The sequence below is a fragment of the Taudactylus pleione genome, unplaced genomic scaffold (assembly GCF_031769625.1).
Source record: "Taudactylus pleione unplaced genomic scaffold, aTauple2 ptg000212l, whole genome shotgun sequence".
Classification (NCBI taxonomy): Eukaryota; Metazoa; Chordata; class Amphibia; order Anura; family Myobatrachidae; genus Taudactylus; species Taudactylus pleione.
Genome location: NW_028284614.1, coordinates 1,896,912 through 1,914,614, shown reverse-complemented (window position 1 = coordinate 1,914,614; position 17,703 = coordinate 1,896,912). Strand labels below are relative to the sequence as shown.

General features: G+C 44.8%; 1 pseudogene across 1 annotated transcript; it reads right to left on the bottom strand.

Moving 5' to 3' along the window:
* Window positions 1-3,953: 3,953 nt before the first annotated feature.
* On the bottom strand, window positions 3,954-16,244 carry LOC148517682 (zona pellucida sperm-binding protein 4-like; annotated as a pseudogene). Its single transcript, XR_015879260.1, has 11 exons — window positions 16,038-16,244; window positions 14,652-14,773; window positions 7,905-8,060; window positions 7,060-7,246; window positions 6,413-6,510; window positions 6,211-6,338; window positions 5,422-5,611; window positions 5,180-5,330; window positions 4,879-4,957; window positions 4,691-4,798; window positions 3,954-4,116 (listed from the first exon to the last, which is right to left on the bottom strand). The product of XR_015879260.1 is annotated as a zona pellucida sperm-binding protein 4-like (transcript).
* Between the last annotated feature and the right edge of the window lie 1,459 nt (window positions 16,245-17,703).

Sequence of the window (17,703 nt, the reverse complement as noted above, 5' to 3'; positions counted from 1 at the left end):
CTGGGGCTCCATTTTCATATCATGCTTCCATATTTCTAAGTGTATTTCACATGTGGAAATGTTTTATAAACTTATTCACAGGATGTATTTAACCCCAACAGGCTTCATAAGATCTGGCCTTCCCTCCCTAACCAATGCTGGCGCAAATGCGGCCAAATTGGGGATATTTATCATGTATTTTGGGCATGTCCAAAATTGAATATATTGTGGCATCAGGTATTTCTGTTAATCTCCAAAGTGACTAGGATTGCTATACCTCCAGACCCCTTTTTAGCACTATTTCATGTTTACCAGGGCAATATTTCTGTGGGGGATAAGAATGTGAGCGGGAATATTCTAATTGCCACTAAGTCTCTTATTGCTTATCATTGGCATTCAGATGTTATACCAAAATTAGATACTATAGAGGATAAAATACAGTCCCATTGTGATTTTGAGATAGCGGGAGTCTCATACTCCACCTCAGTTAAGAATCCAGTAATAATTTGGTTCAGTTGGAGTGAATATCGAGCAGAGTCCCGACGCTCTCAAAGCATTGCTGGCCTTACTTTGCCGGTGTTAGATTCTTAATGGGAGAATTTTATATGTTGGTTGTTTGATATATGTTTTTATAATATATTGTTTACATGTAAATAATTGTACGGTATGTTAACAGTACTTTGATATTTTTGTGATTTATGTTGATGTACTCTGGCTCTAGGGCCAATTTTTTCCCTGTCCCTATTCTTATATTATTTATTTTTTGTATTGTTATTTTATTGTATGTCTTGTTATTTATATTTTGTGACCAAAAATAAAAATAATTCAATATAAGAGAAAAAAAAAAAAGTTTTAAAAAAATAGGGACACCCCAAAAAATTTATTTAAAAATTGGGGTAAAAATTGTTTAAAAATAGGTTCAGGGCTATTCTGCAAGTATGCGGCAGGTGTTTTGAAGAATAGAATTATAGCAGCAGGTGCACAATTGCAGAATTTTTTAAAAGTTACTATGGGGGACTTAAAAATATGCTAGTACCCATTTTCATGTACCCCAAATTTGATGGGACCACTTAAAAAAATAACCTAAGTGCTCTTCTGCAACACTTCAATGGTCGGAAAAAAACACCTGCTGTGGCTATTTAAATCCCCGGCTTTCAATTAAAGGCTGAAACGGGGGTACCCATAGTGATCCCCCATGTTTTTACAACTTTAGGGGGGGGGTCTTACAAAGTTTTTCCTTAAAAAAAAAATTGTAACTTTACGCAAATCCTACTTCAGAGTTTCCCGTTTTCGTTAATTTTATATTGAATACGGGGATAAGCGGGAGTGCACACCATACTTTAATGCAGGTAAAAACTCAGATATGAAACGCTAACTTCGACAGTGAAGTTAACGTTTCATATTGAATACCCCTCAGTCTGTACACACTGGCCAACGGGGATACGATCTATTGGCCAATCAATTGATCGTCCAGTGTATACCCAGCATTACACGCACAAACTTTGTTATACATGTCTGGTTGCAAATGATGTTGGGGGGGGCGCAGGTTGATGACTAAGGACACATGTTTAAAGTGCTCAATTCTACTTTAATCAAATGTAGCAAGGAAAACAGGAGGTAGCTATAAACCAGCCCATCAGGAGACAAGCCCATCTAAGTAGTGATAGTTCTGTTAGCACAGGGTGTGACTTGTCTGACAGATTCTCCAGTCAGACAGCAGCGGCTGTGAAAGTTGTTACTTTCTGTCTGGTACATAATTGCCCCATTCCCTATAATACACATTCTAGGGCTGGCCATTGGCAGGTCCATCATTGATGGCACCATCAGTGGTTTATTTGAAGGCAGTAAACACATACTGCCATTAGAGCAGTGGCATGAATGAGTGGGAGGAAAGACTCAGCATGCCAATCAGTGACGCTGTGGTGTGTCAGGACTAAGCTCCATGCCCCACCTGTACCATGATGGTGTGCACAAAACACTCAGCCTGTGCCATCAATGGCAAAACCATAGTCAGTTAATTGCAGTTAGCTACCCTGAATGATAAGGTACCAGCCAATCAGCTCCTAACACAGCTTAGTAAATAAACCATATAATATAGCAAGGGCGGAGCCTAATATGTTACTCATAAAATTCTATCACTCTCCCATTAGAGCAGAGGTTCTCAAACACTGTCCTCAAGGCACCCCAACAGTTCGGGTTTTAGGGATATCCATGGTTGATCACAGGTGGTTATTTGTTGACTGAGGTATAAAAATCATCTGTGGTCAATAATGGATATCCTTAAAACTTGGCCTGTTTGGGTGCCTTGAGGACTGAGTTTGGGAACCTCTGCATTATACTATACACATTTTCTGCCACCATCTGTGGAAATAAAATAAGGCACGCCACACACAAATTGTGCAGTCTCTGCAACACAAAGTAGAACTCAGTTCATTGGTCCCCCCCCGCTTATAGCAATAAATAGTGGTTATAACATTGACAATGTAATAGATTCTTCAAAGACTGGGTTCTGCAGTATATGAAAATAGAACAAACACTATTTACAAGAACAAATTTTACAATGCCTAGTTACAGAAATGAAAAAAAAAAAAAAAAAAAAAAAAAAAAAAGCCACATTGCTTATGCAGACTTCAACATACTTGCCAACGCTCCCTCATTGTCAGGGAGGCTCCCTGATGAGTCCAGCAATCTGCTGGATTTCACCTTACCCCAATCATGAAGCTGTTATATGTAAATAAAAAAAACAAAACTTCAAAATGGGATCATTAGCATAATTTCTATGATTTGGTTATAAGGCACAGTGATCCCTATGGCTACATGCTTTTTCTTAAAAAAAAAAAGTATCAGTGTGTTTTCAACAAGTAGATCTTACTGACTGCTTTTGGGCTAGTTTACATTTGGATATAAGTCAGGTATATGACACGCCTCCCAGATGTAGCAGTACACGCCCACTTTACCGCCACACTCATAGGTGCTGCTTTCGAAGAAGCATGTTCGCTAGATTGTGAAAGTAGGCAAGTATGGTTTAGTTAGAATTGAAGCCAACCCTGACAAACTGCTCCCATACATACTTCCTTCCACCCCATAGTGATGCCATGACCCAGTCCCTGATAACAGGTTAGCCGATAACCCAGGATCCATGCTAGGACCACCCATGTTAATAAACTGTACATAATTGCCTCTGTAGTAGCCACATGAAGTATGTATGTTCACATTACTCCATTATTTAAGCTATAAATTATTGCAAACAAGACAGCTCATCTCAGAGCAATCTAACCAATTGTACATATTTCCAGAAACCATGCATCCTGGGGACTCAGAAATACACCTGAAGTCTGTATGCTGGTCTGGCGTGATGCAAGATTTTGAAAACACCAAGCTGTGGTAGAAATATTTGTTTTACACAAGTGCAAATATGGTTTTGGTCCTTGTTCCTGCTTGAAGTTTCACAGTTAGTTCAGATGGCTGTTGGAATACCCTCACTGTGCTAGAACACAAGACTTTGTAAATAGTTTGCAAATATCACTTGATCAGGTATAGCCAGAATCTATACTGTAGATTAGCAAGAACATTGGTGTTATGACAGCACACCAGACCCTGCACCCAGATACAATAGCCAATAACCATTTGAATATTACATGCACAGGCCATAATGTTTTAAGCTCTCATTATAGACAGACATTTTAAGTGTGGCACTAAAAATTGGGCAGGTATGATCCAACTACTAAGCCCCAGTGTGATGCACCACAAATACACTAGTATTACAGCAGTCATATACTGTAACATGTTTAAAGTAAACATTTAGAATTTTAACACCTTTGTGAGATTTGTAAAATTATTAAATTGATGGGCCAAGTGTTCAAGTAAGCAGAGTGACTTAATACCCATTAAACAATGAATATATTGAGAGCACAGGCAGTAAGACTACACATTAGCCAAGAACTGTAGAAGACAAATGACACAGGAACAAGTCAGTTGGGAAATGGCACTTTATTTATATTACAGTGGGCATGGTTGAGCTCTGACTCCTGCGATGCCACCAGACACCTAGTACTGCAACAGTCACCACCAAGATGCCTCCTCCGGCAGCCGCTCCCCTCAGCCATGGCATAGTAGAGGAGTTAAGGTCCGAGGAACCTGAGAACAGGAAAATAAAGTCAAAACTAAGCAGTCATGTAGCCTAGTGTAGCTTCTCTGCCCCCACACATTAGTATGATGGAGGACAGACTGCATTGGAGAACAAGGCTCCGGGCTTGGTATGTGGTGAAGGTTTATCATTAGAAGACACTAAACCCTTCTAGTTTGTTATCAGGGTTCTAGAGAAGTTTCTCTTTCCTGAGGGATAGGTCGCAGCTAACAATACAAATATTGGGTGTGTACCACTGAACATCCACAGTTTAGAATGGCTGAGATGCAAGTGGACAAGTTGCCCATAAGCAGCTTCACAAAAAGACAAACACTATTTTTTTCCCCCCATGCCAACTTGAAGCAGATTGGTTGCTATGTGCAGCTTTTCCATGCTTGGTAAATACAAATTCTGCAAGCCACAGGAGACCTCAAGGTTCTACCAACATCCTACACGACCTAGTCAATGGTTGATAAGGTACCAGGTAGGTCCATGACAGCCCACTGAGAATTATGGATTAGAGCTTAACAAAGTAGCATTAATAGTAAGCCACCTAGAAATTAAAAAAAAAAAAAAAAAAGTTACCTTGAACAGAAATGGCAAGCCTCCTATCTGATGGAATCTCACTATTGATGAAGTCAACTGGACCTTTGCTTACTGTGAACTCCTGCACAGATTCCTCAGCTGCTCGCTCTGCAAATATAGGATATCAGAGATCATGAGATATTGTTCTCATACTAAGTAGAGCATGCTTGTGCACACAGAGCCCTTACTTGTTCTTTGGCCACATGACCTTGTGCAGGAATCAGCAGCAGATGGGACGCACACAGAAGCGCTGCAGTGGAAGTAGACCTGTGGAACAGATGCTCATTAAAGATGGACATCACTAAAACCTAGACTGTTTCCCAACCTCTGTCCTCAAGTCAGTCCATTTTAGAACTTTGAATTTGTGTATATCCAAGCTTGTCACAGCTCAATGACCATTAAACAAATTACACCATGGTACAATATACTTCTAGACCCATAACATCTCATGCAATGATTACAGCATTATGCATGTAAAAGTAGGTTTACCAGTCCTTCTAGAGCAAGCTGGGAACTCTGATCCACAAAAGTGAAGGTGCTGACAATGAAGCGCTGGTAGTGGGTGGGGAATGACATGCTCTGTGTGGGTGTGCCAACTGGGACCAGCTGAGTCAGGTAGTTGTCCCCAGCATATGGGCACCTGGAATGAGAAGAATTAGTCATGTGCATAGAAGAATTATACCTTGTTGTCTCATACAGAGGAAGGGGGTGAGATGGAATGCCAGCCTTACCGATCCACAAGGATGGGCCATTGGACTTGTTGGGTGGGGTCAGGAGAGGGAGTGGCCCAGCAGTCATTTAAGATCAGGACCAGGTTTGGGTCTGTTCTTTGTAGTATTCTGACCTCCAAGAAGACTGGGTCTCTGAGCACTTTGACCACAGGGTAATCTCTATCCATGTAGTATGAAGCGTACTGCATGTCTGCCAGAGGAGAAGCCTTATTACCATCTATACCTGAGCCTGTCACCTATTCTGCAGGCATTCTTCCCATTACATGAATCAATGACTGCAGAAACAGATGTTAAAAGGCATGCTGCCGAGATACTCAGGTCTGCATTGCTACCACTCTTACCTCCAAAGCCTGTCCAACCCAGTCACCCACTGGCATCTCATTTATCATAAGTAACTGCCTGCCAGATTATTTATTCTTTAGAAAGCAGACACCTGGCGACAACCGCTCCCCAGTCCTAGAACACTGTTCTGCAACAGAGCTAGAGCTATGGGTTCTTGCTTCTTTTCCATTGCATTTGTTCTGTAGGACATTGTTAGTGCACCACCAGTTTGGTACTTTTAACCTCTACATTGCCAACAGTCCCTAGGCTCTAAGGCCCAAAGCATTAGCTGCACAGAACTGTAGTTTAAGTTAGAGGTACCCATTCTTATTAGGGATAGCTTTAGGTCTAGTAAACTAGTATGTTTTAAACAAGCCCACCTCCCCCTTAACTGAATTACAGTTCTTACAGCTAAACCGCAATTCCCTAGTGTACTGCTGCATAGGAGCTAAATACACCAGTCATTACCTTGCGCTATCCTCATCTCCAGGAGCAGAGGGCCTGAGGTGGACACAGGAAGGGGTGGGGGCAGGGTGTGCACCTCAACGTGCAGTGGGAGAACACCAGTCCGAGAGTAAATGCAGCGGACAGTCAGCCTAGGGCAATAATACAGTATTATTTTTGCTCAGTGTACAGCTCCCCCAGACACATACACCAGTGTATGGCTTACCCAAATGTGCTGTCTCTTGTGATTGATGAACCTTGCCATGTCCTTATGTCTTTGGTGGCATAAACTGTATTCTCATATACTATAGTGTTATCCGATGCCTGGCAAAAGGAAGAGTAGAGATGTGGTAGATGGGAGGAATACAATACATAACTCGTCACCATCTAGCAAGTGAAGTGCATGTGACTGTGGGGTTAATGCATCAAGCATTGAAAAGAGCAGAGGAGTTGCCCAAAGCATCCAGTCAGCTTTGAGGAGGTATTTATAAAATTGGTAGATGCTGGTTGGTTACTATAAGCACCATCTCCACTCTAATGCCTAAAACCCTATGTCAAAAGCCATGTTTGGGATTGGAACCTGGTTTAAACTGTTGCAGCAGGTCCAGATCATTTCACATAGTTAATAAATTAAAGATTAAACATTGCCCCATTTTTCAAAACTAAGGGCCCCCATTTCTTCCTATAGTACCTTCAGTGGCTGTATAATGTGGAATCATCCAATGCAAATGCATTGTTACCACCATATGTATAGCCAAGGGCTCTTACCGGATAAAGACACAAGAGTTGCAAACTAGTAGAAAGTCAACCTTAGATGGACCACAGGGAAAGCACCAGTTTTACTGCTCACTTCCAGTTACACAGCAGACATACCTGACTCCACCACAAGAGAGAGGGAACCGGAACAGTATGAAAGCTGAAGTCTTCAAAACACTCAGCATGGGGCACAAGGTGGGATCCACATTGAGAACACCGGCTGAAGCCAAGAGCAGGGATGGTGTAGTCACATCCTTAGAGATAGCGATCAGGACCTGGCTGTCATCTGTACACAGTGCAGTCACTGGTGGGAGTAAAACACAATGGAAGAAGTTTAAATCCTTCATCTCACGCTTTGTGAACTACAAGTATCTCTGGGATTTCTCTCAGGAGCAGTTAAGTTGACTTTTTTTTTTAAAAGTTTCCAGATGCAGATGATGTTCCACAACCCTGACACCCAGCCCAGGTAACCAGAAGGTGCAGCAGTAATTGTTTTGTTCACCAAAAATATATTATTGGGTGGGGAGGGAGTGTTTATTTATGGCTTAACAAGTGATGCCCATGTATAATGCAGGTTTAGGGCTGTTCTGACCCACTCCCTTATAGGAACAACTGTCCCGTTCAGAATAAAAAGCCTAAACCCTCATGTAACTGCTGGAGTATCAGATCTACTAACAAACCTGGGGCGGAGGGGAGGAGAGTAGATTGCTGGGAGACATGGGAAAGGTAGACAGATATGTGGTACAAGATGCCAGGGCAGCTCAGCTCAAGACGACATGTTGCCCATAGTAACCAATTGACTTCTATCATTCATCTACAGTATATAATAAGTGAGAAAGAATGTCTGCCTTTTTTTAATACAGTATTGTTAGAAGCCAATTGGTTACTATGGGGAACTTCTCTACTTGCCCTCTTTAAAGAGCATCTCCTTTTAGATCACTGGTCCAGATTAGACATCTCACCTTTGTTTCCATAGTAACAGGGAAGGGAGGGATCACTGGGAGAGAAGCAGCAGTCTAGTCCTTCACAGACAGCCCTGGTCACAGAGGCATTGGCACAAGGCAAGCGGTCACCACTCTGCACAGCAGCACAGTCACTGGGACTGGGAGCGTCCATAGCTGAGGGAGAGACAGCCCTTAGTGTACAGTAGTGCTAACACCCACTGAGTCCAAACTAATGATGAACAGTGATCTAGTAACAAGCAGTCTGCAGGAGCAGATTCTTTTAACCATTAACTGGTCAAGATTTGTTCTTTAGCTCAATAGAGAACATTCCTTAAAAAGCATTACTGACTAATTGGCTGCCCAGGGGAGATAGATCAACCAATACAGCCAAGAATTTAGCTCATCAGCATTTCCAGATGCATCCAGCAGTATCAGTGAGGTATACCTCACACCTAAATGAGCACACTGGTTTAGCAGCATTTGTTACTGGTACAAGCTATACAATTTCTTGGACAACATGCCAGATTTCCACGTATCGGATGACATTGTCCAAATAGTGTAGGGTGTACCCACTGTGCTGGCTGCTGCGTCACCAGGTCGTCCCTATATGCAGCTGAACCTGAGGATCCAACAGACAACCCCATGTAGCAGGGGCCAACGCAACTGGTACTGGATAATCTAATGTGTACCGGCCGTGCAATATGTCACATCACTGGGTACACATTGTATAGTGTACAGGTATAACATGCCTTGTAGAAATGTGTAGCAAACACATTTGGTTTAGTTTCCCCAATTACTGAAGACACAAGTAGGTAATAGATTAGTAATTCTGGTGATTAATAATTTTTCTTGGGCTTCAGTTACCATCGAGCTCCCCCAGTTACATCCTCACACAGGACATCCCAGGTAACGCTGTTTTCTCTACATGTGAAGAACGGGCACCGGATGTCTCGCTTACTATATTCTACCTGACCGTTGGCAATTTGCTCCACAATCAGAGTCATCACGTGGTCTCCATTCTGTGACATGAGAGCAATATTAGGCATGCTCAATACAATTCTAAGTTACAGGATACTGTACATCTTTATGTGCATAGTCTCTAGGAAAAGCATTTTTATTTAGCCCAAAGATCTCAGCTCCGGGGCTCGGCAGTGAGATACAGCAGGGAGTTACTTTAAATGCATCCGAATACTTGAATAAGTTGGAGGATAGATAAGCACCCTGTTTGATATGTAATTTTGTTAGGTAAGTTAAGGGTTAAAAGCTGGAGGGGGATGTGGTTAGTATTCGTCACTTGAGGAGTATAAGCCTATGGTAGGATTTAGGGGAGGGCTTAGAGGTCCCATATAAATAGCCTGGTGAAGGGAGCCATCTTCCTCTTTCCAGTTTATTTCAACCAGGCTGGCTAAGTGGCATATGTATTGTATTTTATATGTCTGTCTCTCTCTTCTTCTTTCACATTTCACACCCCATTTATTTCCCCTGGTCTACCACCCTCTCTGTCTCCTGTTAATTTTATCTTTTACTAACTTCCTTTTTCTAATTTCCCCCCTGTCCTTTCCTTTCTGCACATGTTCCATACTTTTCTTCCCCCTTCCCCTGCTTGTGTTTCCATATAGTCCCTGTTACCTGCCAGTGCCCTCCCTGTCATTTCCAGATACACAGGCCCCGTGTCCCCCCTGGCTGCCAGGCCTCTCACCTCCGTGACTGCTTCCCCAGCCAGGCGAGGGCCATGGTCCGCTCAGGCGCAAGGCTCCACCTGCCTGCACTCCCGCTGCCGGCTCTCGATTGCCGCCCCCCACATCGACCACCCCTTCCCCGCGGCCGCCTGCTCTCAAGCGGCAGTGATATTAGCTAGACGGCCCCCACTCCCCTCACGCTAAGCGCGGCCATCCCGCTCCCTGCACTGGTGGCTAGTTCCACCCACAGGGTTGCGGCGGCCATCTTGTGCAGCCAGGTGCCGCATGGTGCTCTGCCACACCCCTCCGACCCCCCCATGCCCCCACTACTTAAGAACAGGGGGGCACCTCCCTGCCAGCACCAGAGACCCCCTTGGTGCGGTGTCCTTCTAGTGCGCCACCCACCAACTTGTCCCCTTTCCCCCCCCCGCACCCTGGGGTGGGGGTTACACCCCCCTTGCATTTAGGGGCAGCTGGTGCACAGCACAATAATCCTGCCCCATTCAAGCCTACAATGACGCGCCGCCGGGCTGCCCCTCCCCCTTATTTCCCTGCCACCAGGATGCTGCACATAAGCCCAATGCATTTTTCAGCCCCTTATCCGCCCCGCTTATGCACTGCCAGCCACTGCCCCCCACTCTCCTCCAGTTCGCCCCTTCCACTGCTAACGCAGCCCCCCCCTTTTTTCCCAGGGATTGGCGCCTCACTACAAGGCGCAATAGCTATGCCCATCCAACCGCATGCCACTACAGCTGTTTTCCTGAACCCATACATGTTTCCACTCCCTCCTCACACCCCTCCCCCCAAAACCTGATCCCGTACCCCCGCTGGCTACAGCATCTCCTGCACTTTCTTCTGCAGAGGGACTTTGTTGCGTGGGTTTCACCGGATATTTTTTTGAGCCCCCAGGTCACAGTTTTTTGAGCGTCTAGGACCATTGTCGAAGTCCAGCGGACAGATGGTGCTGATGTCGAATCAAGTCGTGGTGGGCGCACCGCGCAGCGAGGGACTGTTGGCAAACACAAAGGAGCCAGTGGCTGGGCCTTCCACGTCAGGATCAGGTGAGCATGGTGTTACCCCATTAGCGCAGCACACATTCCCCTTCCACTGATTCTAGCGATTCTTCCAGTTCATTTGTAAATCCGCGCAAGCTTAGGCGTTACTTAGTGCAAATTTAATGGGTAGCAAGGGTGCCCTTAGAGATTTAACACAGTGTCAGCAATTGAGGTACCGGATGAAGCACGGGTTATGATTCACTGAGCGAATACGGCTATCCTTAAAGATTTAAAGTTTTAAATTAGGGAGCGGTTAGTGAAGAGTAAATTTGTGGATATGTTTGTGATTACGGCTGACGCACGTAGGTTTAGTTCAGGCTAAGTCAGCAGGAGTAATGGCGGGGGCCTTCGGGTATGTTATGTTTTTTGCGGCGTGCTACCTTGAGTCCAGACAACAGGAGGGACAGGCAGTGTTTTCAATTAGGTTTCAAGGATGTTGAGGTTTGGCTTGCTTGACCAACTGCCTAGCTTGCCCGCGGAATCCTCGGTTGGTCGGAAGCAGCCCTTTCTGGCCTGCCCAGATCTGTGGGCATCAGCCGCTGGTAGTGCTACGCGTGTAATAACACGCAGGGTCATATGGGGCAGGCTGTGGATACAGTCATATCTGCATGCTCTGTGGGAGCATTCATCCAGCCAAGGTGTGCGCGTTGGTCTGCCGCACAGGGTCAAGGAGAATATTGCAGCAGCAGCGCAGAGGTGTTCAGAAAAGCACAGTCATTGATTAATTTGGTTTTTTTTGGCGTGGGTTTGCATTTATCTTTGACACAGGAATATCTGTGGTTTCTGAGTGGAATCTGAAAGCGGAAGTCGGGTGGGGGCCCATGCGTGGCCCCTTTTGTTCCACCCACTTATGGTAGGGTTTAGGTGCACCGCCTTCAAGGGGGTGTCGTAGAAGGAATTGGGTAAATTGGGGTTGTTACAGAGTCTCTTACATAAATGGAAGGGTTCGGCAATCACACAAAATATCTGTCAGATCACTGCGCCGTTTAACAAACGGGGGGAGGGCTCTACTAGCTAAGGCAGATATCTCATCTGCTTTTTGACTGCTGCCCATTTCACCCCGAGTCCTTTAAATATTTGGGGTTTGGAGTTGCAGGGCTCAATTACGTTACACAGAGGGAAAGCCCTTATGGCCTTGTGGTTAAGATGACTGTTTTTACATGCCGGCCGATTGGCTTTTTCATTTCGTGTACTTTAGTTGAAGGTTTTAGTTACTTTTTGCAGTAGTTGTCCATGCGGGTATTGGGACATACTGTGGTGTCTCGCTACCTGGATGTTTTCATGTTATGGGGCTAGTAGATACCAGAGTTTGCCAGTATTCAATTAATTTCCTTAGTTTGGTCGTTATGGGAGCCCCGATGGCTCGTGACAGGTAAGAAGGTTCAGTTATGCGCATTATCTTATTTGCAGATAGAAATCGATACCTTGATAGGATTATGCCGCTTGCCTAGGGCGAAGGCGTGGCGTTTTGGGGAGTTGCTAGTAGCATTTCATTTTGGCCAAAAAAAAAAAAGTTTCGCTAGTACAGTTGCAGTTGCTATCGGGCCCCCTCATTTTGGCATTTAGAGTTTGTCTGTAGCTGCTATGACAGGGGTCGTTCCAAGGCGGCTTGTCTCCAGCGTTACCCAGTATAATTTTCCAAGTTGCACGTTTGGCGGATCCTGACAAATTATTTGTATTAAACAAGGCATTTAATAGGGTGGGCAAGAGAGTATTAACAAAAGGTATTTAATAGGGTGGGCAAGGGAGCATCCTAACAAAGGCGTTGCGCGGAGCCCCATCAACGCAGCCCTATTACAGGATTTGATTGGGTCAGTAAAGGAGTGGCTTCAGTCAAGTGCTTCCCCCCCCCCCCCTTTTGGTTAGCATTTTCATTAGCTTACTTTAGGGCTTTTAGAACGGGTGAGCTAGTTGCTGCTACTAAGATGTCTGCGCTATCAGGTTTAATGTTAAAATAAGGTGGTTATCAAACCGGTATTGAGCTTGTGCTAAATAGATGGGTCTAAGACAGATTAACTGGCAGGGAGCGAGGGATTTCTATTCAGATGCATGCAGATCCAGTGATTTGGCCAGTTGCTCTTTGGGGTACTTTAATAGGGTTTGCCCTCCAGGTGGTGGGCAGGGTTATCCATGTTAATCTAACTCCCTTTTGTCCAGGTCGTAGTTTACGAGGGCGTTTCAGAATTATATTATAGCTAGGGCAGTGGAAGTCGTATTTAAAACAAGTAGCATTAAGTAGTTGCGCTCCTTGCAAGTTTGTTGGGAAACCCAGGGGCCTTATGCCTACTGCCGCTAGGGATTCTGAAAGGATTTTTAGCTTTTGCCCTCAAGGAGGTTTTGCCGTTTTTAATCTTCAGATGGGTCACCCAACTATTTGTTTCCCTTTCCTTGTGGTTAGATTATTGTTGTTATTATACATAGCAATTTCTGTTTGTATTAAATACCAATATCTGTCTGTATAAATGCCAATTCTGTCTAGGTGAACTTTCGGACAGGGTTGTCCGTGAGTGCTAACTGTCGGGTGTGGGAAAATTCCTATATTTACTGGACTAGCCAGCACCCTTTGGAGTTACATGCCCAATTTTGGTTGTGAGTGCGTAAGTGGCATTGCTTAGGATTACGAGAAATGCACTGTAAGTGCCTGCTAGATGCCCCATGGGCAGCAGAGGAGAAGTTTGGGGCCAGACTTGGGAGGCAATGATATGGTCGCGTTCGTGGGTATTGAACAGATATGGCCATTGCACGCTTGTCATTTAGCGTTTGGTGGACACGTCATACAATACCCAAGTTTATGTCACGGGGCAGAGAGCTTGCATAGGCCCGACGGGGTACATCTCACGAGCGCGCGGCTAGAGCGGTTGACCTCTGCAGTTTTCAATTTCATTAAGAAGGTCACAGTTTTGGTGGCGGGCCTGGTTCTGCAAACCGGGCTTTGGCGGGAAGCAGTGCTCATGGGCGGCCTATTATTAGCGCAGGAGTGCCTGTGGTAGCATTCTTCCTTTGAGAGCGGCCAGTTTATCACCGCCTAAAGGGGGGACATGGTCATTGTTCCAAGGGAGGGACCAATGCTGTGCCAATTAGGGAAGGATGGTACTGCCCCAGGTCAGTCTGTGCAGGGCGGGGATCCGCCCCTTTTTATTTGTATTGATATCCACTGGGCTGTGGCCTTGGAGCACTGCTTTCTTCTTGCCACCTATTCTAGAATTTCAATTTGATCAATAAATTCTGGCTGTGACCTCTTTGAATTTCATATACATGTGTCAGTGTGTTTATTTCTAGGTTTAGGATTAAGTTAAGTTAACAAAAGGGAATAATAAAACAAATGGGTGACTTAAAGATCTGTGCTGTGGCTGGCAGGTAATTTTTTCAAAGGCTGCCGTGTAAACAGCAGCTTGTGAAGGTTATCGGGGTCTGACCACCATCTGAGTGGTGTTCAGTAACACCAAGTTCAAATTTTTTTTTTAAAAAAAGCTTTTTTGAAAATTGATGAATAGCCCTGACATTTGTTAACATCCTTTATTAAAAAAAAAAAAAAAAAATTAGTGATGAATAGGCCCCTATGAGATGTGTGGGTCCTGTTTACTGAAAATACACCCAAATGGTTTATTTTGGAATAACTTTGGGGTTTCAAGTACAACAGTCTTGATTCAGGTATTTCAGAGCTCATGCAAGACCAGTTTTGTTGTTTTTTTTAATTTAAACACACACTATTGGGTTGGAATTAGACATCCTCTGACCCCTGTGTTTTGGATCTGGATTAAAAAAAATAAAATAAAAAAATAATGTAATTTATGCATTCCAAAACGCTAAATTTGGATTTAAAATCTGAACCTTGACTCAGATTTATCCAGATTCACAAAATTCAGGTGGATTTCAGGTATCTGGAGAACTGAACCTCTAGTTGGAATGAATCAGATCTCTGCCTGGACCTTAATGGAGCCTCAATACTCCCTCCCAGGTCACCTATAGGCTATGGCATCATATTACAGTCACTCAATGGTATGATATATAGTGTTAGTAATTTGCCTTACCTCCTGCACTACGTAGCATCCATCATAGGCAGCACCAATGATCATTGAGCCATCTGGTTTCTGTCCTATCCAGAGCCCACAAGTAGAGTCATTATGGAGCTTGTGAGGCTTCCCAGCATTATCTCGAAGGTATAGAGTGCAAAAATAGAAGTTACATGTGCATTCCCAATAGCCAACACAGCCTGTCCTGCAGCAGCTATACAGACATTACCATAGGACTCAATTCAGGGTTTGGAGCAAATAAAGAGAAAATCAGATTTTAGCACACACGTAGAGAACAGGTACTGGGCAGGTTTGTTCTTACACTGACACTTATACCCCTTTTTCACCTAAATTCCGGGTCTGACCCAGAGTTGGAACAAAGTTCCTATCTGGATCAGACCCGGAATTTTGCCGGCGCCGACTCGGGATATTCCCGAGTCAGCGCGGCTCACACCGCAGTCGGGTCTGCATAGACCCGGCTTTTGCGGAGTGAAAGTGGTCGCTTGGAGATGTCATCTCCAAGCACCACTGAAGCCGGACCAATCGGCCGGCTAGCAGCGCACTCCAGGTCGTGACCCAGAGTGCGCTGTTCTCACAGGCTACGCCCGTGTTAAACCCTGCTAGTTACCTGGGTTGGATTGCCGGGTCACTTGACCCGGCGATCCAACTCTCTCCCCTTTTACGCCAGGGAGCTGCCCAGGTTAACCCTTCAAAAACCCAGGTTTTAGCTCCGGTGTAAAAGGGGTATTAGCTAGAATTCACCCCTACCAGCTATACAGCTCTGCACATTGTATATCCACCCCACCCACAGTGCAAGGGAGCCATTTTTAAAACCTGAGAACAAGTGGAGGAGTTGCCCATAGCAACTAGATTCTAGCTACCATTTTATCTAGTTGCCAAGGACAACACCTCCATTACATGTTTGGTATGCAAAAAAAGTGCTTAAGTACCCACAAACATCTCCCCCACAGACAAGCTAAACATTGTATGATAATTACTGGAAGATTAAGTTCTGTACATACCAGTTACTATATAGACTGCCATAACCCACTTAGAAGTTACCTCTATAGCCTATTAGCCCCCCCCAGAGATGTTACACCACACAGATTTGTCTCAGTTTCTAATTACTTTTTTTATATGTATATTCAATATATGATTAATAAACTCACCTAATTAGTGAAGGGATTGTAAACCCAAAAGAACTTTCATTTCAAACACTTTATATTCAATAGGTCAGTTCACAAGCAGTTTAGAAAAAGCATTTCAATAGTAGGTTTGTGTTTCCACCAAATAGCTAGATAGCCTCTTACAGAGCTCATCAATTAAGGATTAATTCTAAACGCAGAGCTCCCATTACAGAGGCCATGTCCCCCCAGCTAGGAAATAGAGATCAGAGATACTCACCCAATACTGTGAAGGCAGAAGCAAAATCTGGGGGCACAGAGGGAAGAGACAGACGCATCTTACTGGGGCCACAATGCAGATCAGAGACATCTTCTAACAGCCCCTCAGTACCAGACACTGAGCTACAGATCCACAGCAACACTACACATCCCAACCAGCCCCTGGTGATCCCCATCCTGCCTGCAGCTCCCAATACTGCAGGTGATCACAGGCCGGTCATTTATACCATGATGAGGGGGCGGCGGCTGCTGTGTGATCAGACAGGTGCTAATGTGACCCCAGGTGTGTGTCATAAGGGTTCTCAGGTGGGCAATAAGCACATTACCCCACTATAGTAATCACCCTAAAGGGGGGTATCCACTAGACGATAAAGGTGAGCGATAACGATAAAATCGTTTGAACATCGTTTGAAAATTTGGTCTTTTAGACATCTATCATCGTTCAAACATGCTGGTCACCCTGACGATATCGTCAGGGTCAGGTTCAGCATGTTTGCAGATGATTGATTGTGCCTGCACTGAACAACATATCGTTCAGTGTGGGCACCCTGCAGTGTAGTGAACGACTGAACGATAACAATATCGTTATCGTTCAGTCTTTTCACTGTCGGGTAGTGGATACCCGCCTTTATACTGCTTTTATACCTAAATTCTGGGGCTGATGCGGAGGTTGGAACAACAGTAGTGCACACAGGGGGGGTTTCTGAGTATATAAGCACAAGAGAAAAAAGTGTCCGCAAAGACATACAAATTATTCATATATTAAACATATATTAAACACTCATCCATTCCAATCCATTTTATATTGATATTGAGGGCTTCATTCAGAGGCGGCCATACGGTCTACGACCGCACGGCCGCCTCGATGTTTGTCCAGTGCGCATGCGCATGAGGGAGCCGGCTCCTTCGTGCGCATGCGTGAGACCCGCTACGACCGACAGCGGCGGTCGTAGCGGGTCTCTTTCCAAAGGGGGCGAGCTGTCGATGTTAGTGATGTCAGTGGAGAGCTTCTGGCTCTGACAGAGCCAGAAGCTCTCCGGGGCTTACGACAAGTGAGACCCTACCCTAGGGTCTCGTCGTAAGCCCCGATGGTCGCGATGGTCTATGACCATCGCGACCATCACCGTAGCGGTCATTAGAGCTGTGGGTGTAAACCCACAGCCTAACGACCGAAACAGAGGCGGCCGGTCAGGATGAGCGACCGCTTGCATCCTCCGACCGCCTCTGAATGAGGGCCTGAGTACCCAGAAACCCTACTGAAAGAGGGAAGACCAAGCGCCACCATGTTATTAAGCCCCGCCCCCTTGTTACAAAAATGTGCTGGTCAATGGGTAGGAGGCGGAGTCAATATGATGCAATAAAATCAGAATTGCATCATTTGGCTCCGCCCCCTCCCAATTGACCTGCAAATCTAATGTCACGAGAGGGTGGGGCTTATTGACATGCTGCCCGGTCCCATCTCCATCTCCAACCTGCAGTATGGTACTTGTGTGTGCGTGTGATGTGTGAATGTATGTATGTGTGACATATATGTGTGTGTGTGTGTAAATATATATATATATATATATATATATATATATATATATATATATATAAGAAACCCCCCACTTAAAAATCTTGCATTTGTCCCTGAACAGGGTTCCAAACTGGAGCGGACCCGGAATTTA